This window comes from Elephas maximus, chromosome 6 (assembly GCF_024166365.1).
Source record: "Elephas maximus indicus isolate mEleMax1 chromosome 6, mEleMax1 primary haplotype, whole genome shotgun sequence".
NCBI classification, from domain to species: Eukaryota; Metazoa; Chordata; class Mammalia; order Proboscidea; family Elephantidae; genus Elephas; species Elephas maximus.
Window position 1 is genome coordinate 111,678,465 of NC_064824.1, and position 15,830 is coordinate 111,694,294.

At 37.9% G+C, this 15,830-nt stretch overlaps 1 protein-coding gene across 10 annotated transcripts in view; it reads right to left on the reverse strand.

The window, feature by feature from the left end:
* IKZF2 (IKAROS family zinc finger 2) overlaps positions 1-15,830 on the reverse strand; it is a 173,740-nt gene that overhangs the window by 135,414 nt on the left and 22,496 nt on the right. The gene's annotated exons all lie outside the window — the stretch shown is intronic.

Here is a 15,830-nt window from a genome sequence, read left to right on the forward strand (position 1 = left end):
AGTTTCATCTGAAGTCTAAAACCATGAGCCAGCACAAACAGGACAGATGAAAGTGTGGGAGAGAAGAAATATGAGAAGGACAAAGAAGAAAGGGTGTACCACTGTTATTATTCTGTGACAAATGACACATATAAGGAAGTCCATAGGAATTGTGCTTATTAATACTCTAGCCTGCTATGAGGCACGCTACGGGCATTATCCATCCTGGCCAGCTCTGAACTACAAGAATAAGCATGAAGCAAGACCTGAATAGGCTTCAGTGCTGAGTGCCCAACCATCTCTACAGTCATGAGTCCAGAGCTCACCATTCTATATGGATTACTACTACAGTACCTAAAGCTGCATCCTGTTCACATAAAGGAAGGTGAAATGAGATAAAAACTGACCTTCAGTCACAGTCCTGAAGGAGACAAAAAATAATAACTAAATTAATCCACAAGAACCACACTCTTAGAGGAAAGTACCTGGCAAAGGAAGAGGAAGTCTCACTTGTTTGACCTTAGTGAAATGGTATCTATTTGTCTGGAGACAAGATTTGCTATCAAAGGTGGACTACAGGTTATACAGAGCCCTGGTGGAGCGGTGTAAGAGCTATGCCTGCTAATCAAAAAGGCTGGCAGTTTGAATCCACCAGCCGCTCCTTGGAAACCCTATAGGGCAGTTCTGCTCTGTCCTATAGGGTCACTATCAGTCAGAATCGACTCGATGGCAATGGATTTGTTTTTCTGTTTTACAGGTTATATGGGCCTGGGTCTCTCTCTGTCCTCTCCCAGCCTCCCCCTCCTCGCTCCCCAGCTAAAGGCAATGTTGCCATCTCTCCTTCCTTAAATACAGCTCCACTCTCATCCACTTCATAAAAACCCATTATTTCTTCCTTATGCATCTGTTCATAAAACACTGGAGAAGAGTGTACCAGGTACAGTAGCAACACTACGAGTGCAAAGTTGAACAAGGCACAGCCCCTGCCCTGGAAGATCTCAAAGTCTAGTATGGAAGACGAAGACATAAAATAACAATACAATGTGGTAAATTCTATAATAGAGATACGTGCATACTCAGTCCCACAAGAATATGGGGAATAACTAAAGCCTCAAAGAAACAACAACATTTAGGTTGGTCTTGAAGAGGATTGGAAGTTTGTCTGTCAAAAAAAGGAGACCAATTCAAGGAAAAGGGTAAGATTTATGCAAAGGTAAAGCAATATGAAAGAGCATGTTATTTCAAGACATGGCAAGTGTCTGGGGCTAAAGCACAGAGTATGTGAAAGAGAATTCCAAGAGACAAAGATAAAAAGGTAGATTGGACTGGTTAATAAAGGGTGAAGCATAAAATACAAAAGTGCTTATTAAGCTTCATTCTGTAGGTAAGGGGGTTATAAAGGTTCCTAGGAAGAGGAGTGACTGACAGGGTTATATTATAGAAAGAGGTGACAAGACTACAGAAAGGAAATGACTAATTCTATGAATCTAACTAGAAGGCAGATTACCACCAATTCTTCCTAAGAAATCAGTGTATCTTCTGCTTTAATTATGTGGATGTAACTGGGAAACCCTGCGATGTTTACTGAACGTCTCAAACTCACATCTAAAATATTCTACAATTTAATTTTTTATTCATTTATAATTTCTTTCTGCTAAACTGTATTCTTTTTAAGGAATGATTGCATTCATCTCTGTAGTACATACGATTTTTTCATAAAATAAGTATTCAATAAATACTTGCTAACTGATGGAGATGCATAATAATTATCCCTTAGGATCTATTCTAGAAATCAGTTTCATGCTTTCTGATTCTATCTTTTCTATTCATTATTGCTACCAATTCTATTAAGGTCTTGTTCTATTTTTAGTCTATTTCTACAGACTATTGGAGAAATATAAGGTCAACCTGGTAACCATTTGCCCAAGTGCATTTAAAACGTACATCTCTTCTTTCCTTTTGACTCTAGATCACAGGGATATGGCTTCCTATCTTGGGCAAATCAGTACTTGGGTGCCATGCTGATACCATTAGCTATATTTCTTCCACTCGGTAGTAATTCAATGTGGAAGTTGGAGTCCTTGTGAAACTGTTTAGCAGGTTACGTAGGATATTCCTGGAATTCCACCAATATTCTTTCTAACTTTCAGAGACTCACTATAAATCAAAGGATCTTAATAAAATTTGTGATTACTCGTGGAATATTGCTCTTGGCAGATTGGTTTCTAAATGTTTTGACAGCTTCTTTAAGACACAACAAAGAAAAACATAACTACACCAAAGGCCTTTTATAACCACAGCACGGCACTGGTTTAAGATGACCCTTAGTATATTCTTACAGATGAAATTACGTAGAATACTATCTGTTACCATTTTTAAGAGCTCTTTCTAAGTTTGGTTAGAAGAGAAAATTAATCAGCTGTTGAAATCTAAACTGATTATTTCTGAAGTGTCAACACATGTACGAACTCTCTGGCAGAAACAGGAACATGTGTCTATTTTGTGTAAACAGGCTGAAGGAATACAACACAGAAGAGAGGAGAGAAAATATTCGATCTCATAAAATACAGTGTGAAAATATTACACACATTTCTATAAAACATCCCAAATAAAATGACCCAGAAGGTCAAGAAAGAGAAACATAATCAAAGGCAAGGAGGGGAAAAAGAAAGAGATGAAAAGATCCTTTGAGTACTACAACCAAAAAAAAGCAGTTGCTGTTGAATCCTTTCCAACTTATGGTGACCCCATGTGTGTCACAGTAGAACTGTACTCCATAGGGTTTTCAAAGGCTGATTTGTCAGAAGCAGATTGCCAGGCCTTTCTGCCAAGTTCCCTGTAGCTGGACTTGAACTTCCAACTTTAAGGTTAGGGCCTGAGTGTGTTAACGGTACCACCCAGAGACTCCACTGCAATAAAAATGATAGTTTAAATCTTTACATTTTACTTTTTTCTTGAATAGAGCTAGAAGTCCCCTACATGTATAGATCAGTGACAGTCTTCCATCATTTGTTGAAAAGAAAGCATGGGGTAATTTAGTGTTTGAAGATGGTATCATGTAGTAATTCCCAAACTCCTTGGAGTAAGCTATATTGTCTTTTCCAGTGCAGTCCTTTTCCATTCCCTGCATATATACTATTCGATAGTGTTTCCTAAACTGGCCTGTTTGGCAGAATCAGAGTTACAGGCCCCTCCCCTGAAGATTCTAATTTAGTATATGCAGTGTGATAGATAGCTTTTATATAGCCTTTCTTGGCATGGTCTTGTAATTCCCACGAAATGATTGGGTGGGACTATGCAAAAAAAGGTGCTTGTTGCCCACCAAGGGAACTGGACAGCTTGCTAATAATACAAGTAAGGTGCCTGGTACCCTTGTGGGAGTAGGACCATGCAAATAAGTTATAAGAACCCTAAAGAGGGAACTGGTCAGTTATGCCATGCTGTTAGGCTTAGAATGAGCCATCCTAGAGGCAGGGAGAGGACAGGGGAACTGACTATCACCAAGGAGAATAGACGGGAGTGCAGAATGTCCTTTGGACCCAGGGTCCCTGCACTGAGAGCCTCCTAGATTCAGAAGACAGAGAGAGAGAGAGCTTTAACAGCAGAGATGGAGAGAAGCAGTGGCACAGATATGGCAGCATGAAAGGCAGCAGAACCAGGAGACAGCACAGTGGGCTTCCTGACCCACACTACAAAAAAGCTGAGTGCCATCGGGTAGGAGGCTTGCTGGCAGAATGGGGTGCCTCCAGGCACTTGGCAGAGCAAGAGGGCTGAGCGCCTTTGGGGCAGGGGCTTACTGGTGGAGTTTGGTGCCTCTGGGCACTTATTGGTGGCACTAAAGAGCTTTGTAACACTTGCCTGAGCAGGGCAGAGGCTGGGCCAGCTCAAAAGGCCCAAGGGGTCAAGGGGCCAAGGGGCTGAGGAGCCAAAGGCAGGAGAGAGGCCTTCCTGCAGGCATGGCTCAAAAGAGGCTGTCCTGATTGAAGAGCTGTATCCTGAGTCATTTCTGATCCTGAGTTGTAAACTGTTATTTCCCTAATAAACACCGTAAGTCTAAGGATGGTTTTGTGAGTTCTATGTGGCCAGCAAGAAGTAGAGGGTTCCATTGGAAGGATGGCTGGTGTCAGAATTGGTAAAAAATGTTAGAGAGAGGAGGTATGTCTGACCTTTGCTTCATAGGAATCAGCCTCAGGCTTATACTGATGGTGACTCCCTCCTTCCCTTTGTGAAGTTAGATGAGGAGGTCTGACACTGCCACCATGCCATTTTTACCACCAGTGCCACTTTTTTTTTTACAGTATATCTTGAGTGAGGTCTGAGAATCTTTATTTTTACAAGCATCCCAGAGGCTTCTTATACTCAAACAAGTTGAGGAAACCATACTATATGATATAATTATTTTCAAAATGACTTGGCTGTTATTTAACCATAGGCTATAATGCAAACTTGCAGAAGAAGCACCCTTATCAAATCAGCAGTGACATAATTAAATGGGCTAACACATCCTTAAACCTATATCCAATCATTTTTCAGCTAGTGAATTTCCTAATTAGATAATTCTCTAAACTAAAGGCATGCCTGACAAAATCTAGCCAGGCTTACCCAGAGAGATTGCCACCCTGCACACATCAAGGTTTTGCCACAGGTGACCTAGAACACTCATGGTATCTTTGCAACTAGGGGTCAGCTCCTCCCAAATGTTCACACAAAGATAAAGCCAGCCAATTTTCCTGTTAAATGTGCATGAGTCATCATCCTAATGATTTAGATTGCTAAGGTGCACATATTGAAATATACGCTTCCCAGCACAATTCCATATCCAATTACAATAGTAAAGCCAAAAAAGGCACAGTAAAACTGCCACTCAGGCAAGGGAGAAATATGAAGTCATAAGCCAATTCAAATACTGTTAATATCCTCAGAGGAACAAATTAGGGCACACAGAACCCCCATCAGGGGACCCCCATATTATCTTCTTCACCTAGGAATCATTCATAAGAAATGTCTGCTGAAATTTTTTGGTAAGTTTACACAGTCTAAGATAACTGAATCTCTGAAAAATGATCCCATTCTGTTCATACATGGAGTTTTGCAACATCTCTCTATATCCTTTGTAACTTTTTAGTCCCAAAGTAACCAATTCAAAAGCATCAGGTTTTGGAGAGACATACTAACTGACCAAACTTCTGTGCACAGTCAAAATTCTGTGTTATATCTGAAATGAAAACATAAATCAAGGAATTTCTGTCTTAAAAGCATGCATAGTTTCCATACGAAAATATTATTTTAACTACAATTTAATCTGAATTGCCAAATAAAAGATTTAAAAATTTCTTAAAGGTAAAATACCTAAGAGTTAATACGAGGTACTCTTATGAAAATAAATGCAGAAATTTTTTTTTGTTATATTTTGTTCTTGTTTATTTAACCATACTTACATGGCTTACTCAAAACTGGGAAGAGACGGAAAGAAACAGAATGTACAGGCTGAGTATTATACTTGTGACATTATTCCTCAGAGGAAATTATGACAGTCTTTTTTAAACACATGGGCCAATGCAAAACTCTCTAAAAACCTATATGAAAACATAATCTAAGAGCACTAATACACTGACAGAGCATCTTAACTCCTCTTAGATATTTAGTTTATATCTTAGTAAAAATGCAGTGGCATTCCAGAGAGGCAGATGAGGACACAATACAAGGAAGAACTTTCTATGAATTAGAGCTGATCAACAATGCAGCAGTGGGCTTCCTTCCTTTAGCACTGAAAGCAGTCAAGCAAAATCCCAGAGACCACCTGTCATGCACACTGTCAAGGTCAGTCTTGCTTTGTTTAGGAAGTTGTTCTAAACGACCTCTAGGGTCACTTCGAAGTAAGTGTTTGATTCATTGGGGTTATTTTCAGTGGTGAGATGAATGACATGAGTGCATTTAAAAAAAGAAAAAAAGTTCTAGCCTTAGAAGAGAACTTGGAAGCCTGACATTTTAAAATATGGTTTCACAGGCAAAAAGAAAAACAGGATGTCTCAGCCAGGTCCCCCTACCACCATTCTGAAGAAGTGGGAAAAAGAAGAAATTACATGTTTATTCAAATGCAGCATTTTGTTTGGGTCACCACGTCCCTGGTGACTCTACTAGTGTATATCTTGTATTCTTTAACAGAGTGACAACAATCTAGTATTTGGGGCAAACTGGGGGCTTTCAGCGAAAGCTATAACACTCACAATGCCCTTGGGTGCAAATCTGTTCATGTAAAAACATACACATCACACAATGAACCTTCTCTGCTCTACATTTCAGTTTTCCATGTAAAGAAAGCTCAGGGTAAGTCCAAATCTGGTGGTTTCATGAACAAGTTTATAAGAAAAACTTGTAAACTTGCTTTTCTCAGGAGCAGGCTTAGCCAGTGGTGTTCTAAGCAATTCAACTTACTCATTAAATGATAGGCTCAGTGATCAAGAGTCTTGAAATACGGCACGTGGAGAAATCCAGTCCTTTCCTACCTATATAGCTGCTCCCTTATCCCTAACACTCACTTAGCAACTTAAATGAAATTCATCAAATTCCCCTTAAGTAAAAGCTTCCTAAATTCTTTGTGTATTCTTTGGTTGCGACTTCTACTGTTCAGATATACACTCTTTTCTTCTAAAAGAACTGCTATATGGATGGCCAGATTTCATTACAACTACAATTTTGTCAACTTCTGAAGTTTATTGAAGTGCTGTGCTAAATACAATGGAATGGTTTCTTATGTGACTTAACCCTTTCAAGACCCAATTATTTTCCCCTTTGAATTTTTTGATGATACTACGTGTTTTCACTAATGAAGGCACACTGATTAAAGGACCAATTCAAAATTTTTGTTATGAGTTATAAATTTTGACACCCATTATCTGGGATTCCATATGTTCGTTCCAGCAGACTGTGGATGACGTAAATCCTGCTGATATGAATCAATAACAAAATAGCAAAATACGGTTTTTTAATGTTTTAATTTTATTTCTTGAAAATTCACAAAACATGAGATAAAACAAGTAGGCACCTGGCAATGTCTGCATATATATTTTATTCTAGTCTTCTTCACAGCCTTTTTATTATTTTTCTTGAAACTTTTCAAAACATGGTACAGTGCATTCTTCCTTACTGCAAAAGAAGTACTCATCGCCCAAATAAAAAAAGTCAAGGTATTTTTTATTTCAGGAAAATTACCACTACAATGCATTCCTCATTAATACAAAAACACTATTTACAGGTCAAATAAATAACACCAAAACAATTTTGATCTCAGGAAAATTAACACTACTATGTAGTCTTCCTTATAACAACAGTACTAACAGCCAAGAAGCAGAAGCAGCTGCCCTGGAATACTGCAGAACTGCTCAGAGCAATGCATGCCACTGTTACATGTGGAAGCAATGACTGGGCCCTGAAATTGAATGCAGAGTAAGAATAACTTACAGGAGTCCCAGTCTCTTGAAATGTACCACTACAATGCATTATTCCTATTGGAAACGCATTATTTACTACTCAGAAACTAGAAAGGAAGGGAGCCAGTAACACCTGGAAACAATGATTGACAAAAAGGAGAAAATGGCCATTATGACTGAATGAAGACTGGCAATAGCTTATTCTAGCTGTTACACACATTCTCAAGAGAACACAATAATCGGTAAACATAGTGAGGAAGCTTATCTCACAGAAATAAAGGCAAACCTGTCAAAAATTTAGGAAATTCACACATCAGAGAGGCATCACCTAAGATAATGCTCAATCTACACAAAAATGAGGCTCCCACTCAGGATTTTTCAGTTTCATGCATTTCAAAGGCTCCCACCTTAAGGCTAAATGCATTGAAATTGGGCTGCCCTGTGCCCAAGGAACTCCAGAGGGACAAAAAGTGGCTGGGATGTAATGTGTCCCACAGGTCTTAAAAGAGTTTTAACAAGATGAACCAGTGAAATCAAAGCAGAACCAGGAATAAAAGCTGCATCTTCTGCTCTAAAGTATGTAACATTTGGAAGTTTTTATTGAACATTGAATGATCAGTCTCTTTCCACTATCCTTTAATAAATCTGCCTGAAAACATGGATCTCAAATAAGATTTTTTTTTCCTTCCTCCTACTTATTAACAGAGTTTTTTTATTATTATTTTCACTATACGCTAAAGCAGAAATATTCTTGTGGGACAGAAGTAAAATGGTTTTCCCACCAAAAAACATACAAAAAGATGTTTAAGTATTCATAATTAAGAAAAACGAAATATACCTAGATGCAATTTTTCCCTCTATCAGAATAATCAAAATTAATAAAATGCAGTGTTGTCAAAGGTACTGAAAGAGGGACTAACAACACACAATTGGTTAGAGTGCAAATGGTTACCTTTACAAAGGGCAATTGGGCAATACTGTATCCATCAAGGAGCCCAGATGGCATGGTGATTAAAAGATCAGCTGCTAACCCAAAGGTCAGCAATTCGAAGCCACCAGCTACTCCTTGGAAACTCTACAGGGCAGTTCTACTATGTTTCATAGGGTCAGTATGAGTCAGAATTGGTTCTACGGCAATGGGTTAATGGGTATCCATCAAAATGGTCAATGCGTAAACTTCTTAACACAACAAACCTAAAGTTATTTTAAGAATGTATGCAAAGGTACCAAAAACAAAAAGCTGGTTGCCGTTGAGCTAACTTCAACTCAAGGCGACCCCAAGTGTGGCGGAGTAGAACTGTGCTCAATAGGGTTTTCAATAACTGATTTTTCATAAGTAGATCACCATGCCTATCTTCCAAGGTACCTCTTGGTGGGCTTAAACTACCAATCTTTCAAATAGCACCCAAAGGTATTAACCGTTTGCACCATCCAGGGGCTCCAAAACCAGTTACTGCTGAGGTAAATAGGTGGGAAAAGATGTTACAGTAACACTGTTTATGGAGTAGCAAAAACCTAGAAACAACCTAAATGTCCATCAGCGGAGGACTAGTTAAATAAAGCCACAGTGTATCCATACAACAGAAGGACATGCAGCCATGAACCAAGAATGAGGTGAATTCCTTCATGTTGAAATGAAAAAAAAAATCCCTAAAAGAAAAATCACGCCACAAAACAGCATGCACAGAGTACCCTATTTGTGTTAACAGAAAAGGAAAGAGTGTGTGTGTGTGTGCACGCGCGCACGTGCGCAGAAAGAAATAGAGATGCCTAAAGATAAAAATTCTAGAAGAATACTTAAATTGGTAACACAAGAAACTGAAGACTGGGATTACTTGGGTAATGGTGTTTTTACCTTTCACTTTATATCTTTCTCCACTGTTTTAAATTTATATTATGTTCCTATATTACTTTCATCTAGAATCTCTAATGAAACGGCTTTTCAGCCTCAGATCACAGCAGAATTTTTACCCTGGCCACATCCCCTGTGGGATGAAGCTCACCACCCCACACTCCATTCCCAACACTATCATGCCATGACACCAAAGTTCTAGTTCGGAACGTATGCATTGGATGAATTCAGAGTCAATGTTTCCCCCACCACTTTTCTCCTTGCTTCACATCCTTGTGTTATTTGTGTTATTTCTGCCTCTCTCTTTGTGTCTATCTCTGAAATGTATGCTCTTTTGAGAGGAGGGTTAGTCAGCGTTGTACATCTACCACAGCGCTCAGCAGGTACGAATAATAAATTTTTTGGTTTTTTTTAATGAGATTACAGAACTAGAGTTAAAATTTTATTTTAAAAGGAAAAATCTACCACTTTTCCAATCATGTAGATTTAGTAATAAACAAATTACCTTCACATTCCCAAAAGAAAAACTGAGGTACTTTCGACTTAAAAATGATTTATTTTCAAACAACTAAGATGCAAAAAAGGAGACAGGACTAAAATGTCTTTGCATCCTGCGATTGTCTTGTCCTGGTCCTACCTATATTAAAAAGAGGTCTAAATTAACAATTAATAAATAAGGTTAAAAAAAGAAAAATGCAGCCCTTCAGTAAGTATGTGATACGGGACAAGCAAGCTCCGGCAAAGAAAAAAGAATCTGACTGAAGGAAAAAAAAAAATTGTCATATTATCCCTCATTTCCAATAGTGTCAACTACAATTTCAAAATAAAAGGCACTGGTTTCAGCTCTGGGTACACATTTATAACACTGAATAGGAACTACACATCAGAATGGAATGATTATTGATTTCTTAATGGATTACTGCTGCAGAAATTTACACTCACCAAAAAACCATCAATCTTAAGGTAATAATTATAAACCTATCATAGTACATACAGCATTCTGACTGAACTGAAACTCACTGCTATCTGCCGGGAAATGACCAATTTTCTATTTCTCCAGCAGCAACCACAATACAGAATGGCGAGCAGCTACTTACACCAAATGCTATTCCAGGACACGGTTTGTAATAGCCACAGCATGCACCATCTGTAAACTGCTATTAGAGAAGTAAACAATTAGGTCCTAGTGGACTTTTCCTTATTATTCATTAGCTATGAAAACCGTAAATAAAATGGGTATAAGGCAGCTACATTTGTCAAAGGCCTATCTTTACTGGCAGGTTGCAGAGAAGGGGTCAAGGACAGACTGTACATTAGCTAAAGTCGTGACATTCTAACTCTTCATCTTAATTTCAAACCCCTCCTCAAATCTGCCTTAGAAGCTCCGAAACCACTAAGCTACAAAATTAGGTCTCTTTCTCAATCTTAACTGTGTTCTTAGTGAATGGCATTTTTACTAAATACCAAGTGGAATACCATCACAATTATGAGTTATTTTCCAGAAAGAAAACCATACGATGTCAGTTCCAGCTAGCAGTCCTTACTCGTTGGATAATGATGTGATCCAGTATTAACCAATTAAGTTTCCAATTCCCGTATTTTCCGGCTGTAAGGTTTAGATAACACCACTTTCTTCCATACTGTTAATCCCATTCTGAGCTCTTTATTTGATCCACATTATGCACATATAATCATAGGATGAAGACAGTTAATCTGACCCAAATAAGGAAGCAACAATATACTTGTTTTTATTTTCTCTTTAGATCCTAATCTATCATAAAGTTTTTCAGTTAGATATATCAATTTTCTTTTCTAAAAAATTGTAACATGCTGTTTTTCCACCTAATGAACTAACTTAAACAAATGTATTCCCAAAACACCCTTGGAACTAAAACAAAATGTCATTTCCTAAGAAGATTTGATTGTTTTTATAAAGCATCCCCTTTCTTATGTAATAAAAGACTATTAAATCACCTGAATTAAAGTCCTTCATATCAAAGGTATTATTATTATTATTACACATATTTGACTGCTGAGAAAACTATTTAGAAAGCCCAAGGAACTTTCCCAAGGTCATTCAGCTATTAGGTTGAACAGAAACTGAGTATCAGCAACTCCCTAGGATTTAACCTAAAAGTAAAAAAACAGAGCTAGGACTTTAATTCAGGTCTAAGGCTGTAAATAAAGATTTACAGCCTTAGAAACCCTATAGGCCAGTACTACCCTACCCTATGGGGTCATTATGAGTCAGAATTGACGCAAGCGCGACAGGATGTAACATGAAGGCATGTCCACAGGGCCTCACCCCAAAACACAAGAACATTTGCAACCCCATGGGCTGCTACGGCCCAGGGCATACAACAGGTGCCCAATATTTGATGTAAATGATGCAATAAATGAATGAAGAGAAGGAATGAGGATATTATGTAAAAGAACGAGCAAGAGACAAGAGTCAAGAGACATTTTAATCATTGTTCTACTACTATCTCCTCATGTGACCTGGGAGCTCAATGTACTCGATTTTAAAATGTAGGCTTTAGAATGCGTGTTACAGCATAAAATACTGTTGATTGTTACATAGTCACATAGGCACTCATACAATTTCATTTATGGGAGGGAAAGGACTAGAATTCAGTTAATCCATAAGCCCACATTTACAGTTTGTGGTCATTTTCTGGGTGTCAGGGCTACATCAGTGAACAAGACCAAGTCCTTCCTCAAGTGTCTGTTGAAGGGGTGGGACACAAGTAAATAATTAGATAATTTTACACACTAATAAGTACAATAAAATAAAATAGGGTAATGTCATAGGCTGCCTAAAGAGGAACTTATTTTACCTAGAGTGTCAAAGAAAAGCCTGAGGAGACAACCATTGAGCTGAGATCAGAAAAGAAGGGGGCGTTCATGCAAAGCTATGAATAGAGTGTTCCAAGGGCAATGATGAAAGTGAGCTTGTCACCTCCAAGGAAAAGAAAGATGGAAGGTGGACATGGTTTACTGAACAAGGGGAAGAATGAAGGAAGAGGAGGTCAGAGATGGAGAAAGGAATCAGAGCCTTTAGGATCTCTTAGATTTGGAAAGGAATTTTAACTGTATTCTAATCAAATGGAAAGCTTTTGTGTTTAAAGCAGGGGATTGCTATAATCTGATTTGGGCTTTAGAAAGTCTACCTTTGACTATCCTGTGAATTATGGTCCATAGAGAAACAACAGCAGAGGTAGGAAGATCAGTTAAAAGATGTCGAAACATTTTAGGTTTAGCAGTCTAGGAAACGATGGCAACTCAGACTAAACTGTAACTGTGGATATAGTAAGAATTGTTTAAATTTGGGGGTGTATTTTAGAAGTAGAGTCAGTGACCATGGATGTGAGGTTTAAGGAAAGGAGAGAAATCAGTGAAGACTCCAACTTTTTTTTTTTAACCTGAGCAACTTGGAAGGCGATGGGAGTTGCAAGGGAGTTACTTGCAAGGGAGTTGGAGAAGGTTTTTAGGGAAACAGGGTAGGGTGGAATAGGAGAAAAATCTGCTCTGGCCATATTAAATTTAATATTCCTATCAGCTACAGAGATGCTACAAGTTGGAATCAACTTGACAGCAATGTGTTTTTTATTAGATAGCCAAATAAATAAATTGGCAATCAAATATACCATATTCTCAGGGGAGAAAACAGTACAAGATACAGACTTGAAAGTCATCAAAGCATTAGTGGTGTCTAAACCGAAAGACAGAAGAGGACTTGCAAACGGAGACATAAGAGCTTATAACACATGAAGGATGAAGGTGAGGACCAGATGTTCTTCTGTTCGCTGGGTAAGTGGCGCTCGTTGATGATGACACTTTTTATGAGCATAGTCCTTTATTTCTTCCTCTTAGATAGGGGCCAAAGGTGCTTCTCACTTTTCTATCAAAAGTGTCTAGCTTAAACGGAACAACAGAACAGAGTATTGAAAATGTTGAGAGATTATGAAGAATATCACCAATGTCACTGAACACTTTGTGCAAAAACTGTTCAATGGGAACCTAAACTGCTGTATAAATCTCCACCGAAAACACAGTAAGATATTATTTAAAAAAAAAAAAAAGTTTGCAGCTTGCTGATGTCAACTAACTGGATCATTTGCTTTATCTTAATAGTTCATAATCTAGAAAATGAAAATATCTGTTAAAAAAAAAAAGAAAGAAACTCAGATATAAATACTAATTACTAAACCCAGGGTCTCACTGGCAGCAAAAAATTAAAAACATATAAGTACATTTTAAAGTAATAAATGCTTATTATAAAGTGAAAAATAAAATTAATGAGCATCAATCACCAGAGTTGTACCCATCCAGACACCTGATGGTGAAAACACACTGCTTTTGCTGTTGTTAGCTGCTGTCAAGTCCCCCTGGACTCATGGTGACCCCAGGCACAATAGGATCAAGTCCAAAAGAGCCAAGAACTTCAAACTTAAAAGCCACACATTTGGGGGAATGTTAAATTCCTGCCACTATAAAGAGACACTCCAGTAAGTAAAAATGCACCTTAACTGTGATTAAAAACGAATTTGCTAATAGCTGAAAGTGATTTACAGCAAGCCAACTCTAACCATTTAGAATAAAGATTAAAAAAAAAAATGACAAACAGGAAATTAGAGAATGATTACCATAAAGGTTCTTTTCAGCATAAAAAAGCATATGGCCTGTTATTAAATTGCTACTATTGATATACAGATACAAGTACTTTCATTTCAGTTAGAAGTACAATGCCTTCCTATAAAAATACATGCCAGTTAAATATAAAGGGGCTTACTCTACAGAACCTTATGCCAAACAAACTACATTTCATGACCTTCCAAATAACATATAATTTTGTTGTAACATTAAAGAAAAAGAAAGAAAAATCAGGAGATGCCATAAAAATATTACTTCTTAAGATGATGTGTTACAATGTAAACGAGAAGACTTGGTATTCAATACATTGCTATTAAATACATCGCAGACAATTAAATATGTTGCTTATTCTTGTAGCAACAGGAAGGACTACAAACAAATGTCTGTAAAGCTATACTATGACTGCTCATCTAACAAACTGCTGGGACATATTTAAACAATAGTTCAAGAATGGGTACAGAGAAAATCTGAAAACAAAAAAACTTTGTAAAGCTTTTGTATCAGATCTCAGGTACTGATAAAATAATTATATCAGGGACTAATGGGCTAATTATCACAACAGCTCATAGAGAATTAGGGTCTGGCCTCACAATCGGACATAAGCAGACGGTGTAACAGGCTCAAGGAAGGTTTCTGAATGGTCTCTGAGATTTAGCTACTGGCTAAGAACTGACTAAAAACAACAGTGGTTTTACATTCCATGTTCATGTGTGTCTACTAAATGACGAAGTTATGACTTGAGAGATCGTGGTTCATGGAGACTAGAAATCTTCATTAGTCAAAATATCAATGATAATAACAATAACAACTGCAACAACAACAAATTTAAAACTATAACTTTAGACTTTCCTGACCACAGCTCTTACCTCATACTTCATACTTAAATAACTAAAACGTCTTGGGGTGAATTTCAACTCTTTTATTCATTGAGTGAGCGTGTGTGTGTGTGTGTGTGTGTGTGTGTGATGTTGCCAGCTATGCCACTGGTATTTCAAATACCAGCAGGGTCAACCATGGTGGACAGGTTTCAGCGAAGCTTCTAGATTAAAACAAACTCGGTAGAAAGACCTGGTGATCTATTTCCAAAAATTAGCCAACAGATCACGACAGAATATTGTCCAATACAGTCCTGGAAGATGTGCCCCCTAGGTTGGAAGGCACTACACAAGAGCCGCAACAATGGACTCAAGCACACCAACAATCATGGAGATGGCACAGCACCAGGCAATGTTTCCTTCTGTTGTACGTACGGTCACCGTAAGTTGAAGCTAACTTGATGGCAACTAACTACAACAGCGTATGTAATATAATCAAGATTCTACCTTGAAACTCTTTTGTAAAATCCACCTCTGTATTCTAGAATGGCACAAGTCTGAAAAGATGTATTTTCCTGATGTCATGTGAAGCTCATAAGCACTTGAAGCTTTTAGTCCAACATAGGATTCTCCTTGAACGAATGCTAAGGAGAGAGCTGAGAAAAGAGTCTACACTAGACCTAACTTTTGTGCTTTTACTTTAAAACTGCCTCATGTTTATTATTTTCTAGTAACAAAAAGGGCTAGATGGATGATTTGGTCTCTGGTTATTCCCAACATGGACGGCACAACTGACGTGACAAAACCAGTGAGGTTAATCAATAACACCCCAGAATAACTGAAATATGTCTCTAATATACTGTCAGATAACTAATGCATATTAACTCACAATATTAAAATATTAATTAAAAAAAATCAGTTGCTGTCCAATCAATTCTGATTCATAGTAACCCCTTGTATGCAGAGTGGACCTGCTCCGTAGGATTGTCAAGGCTGTGACTTTTCAGAGAGAAGCCCTGGTGGTGCAGTGGTTGATAGCTCGGGTGCTAACTGAAAGGCTGGCAGCTCAAATCTATCAGCTGCTCCATGGAAGAAAGATGT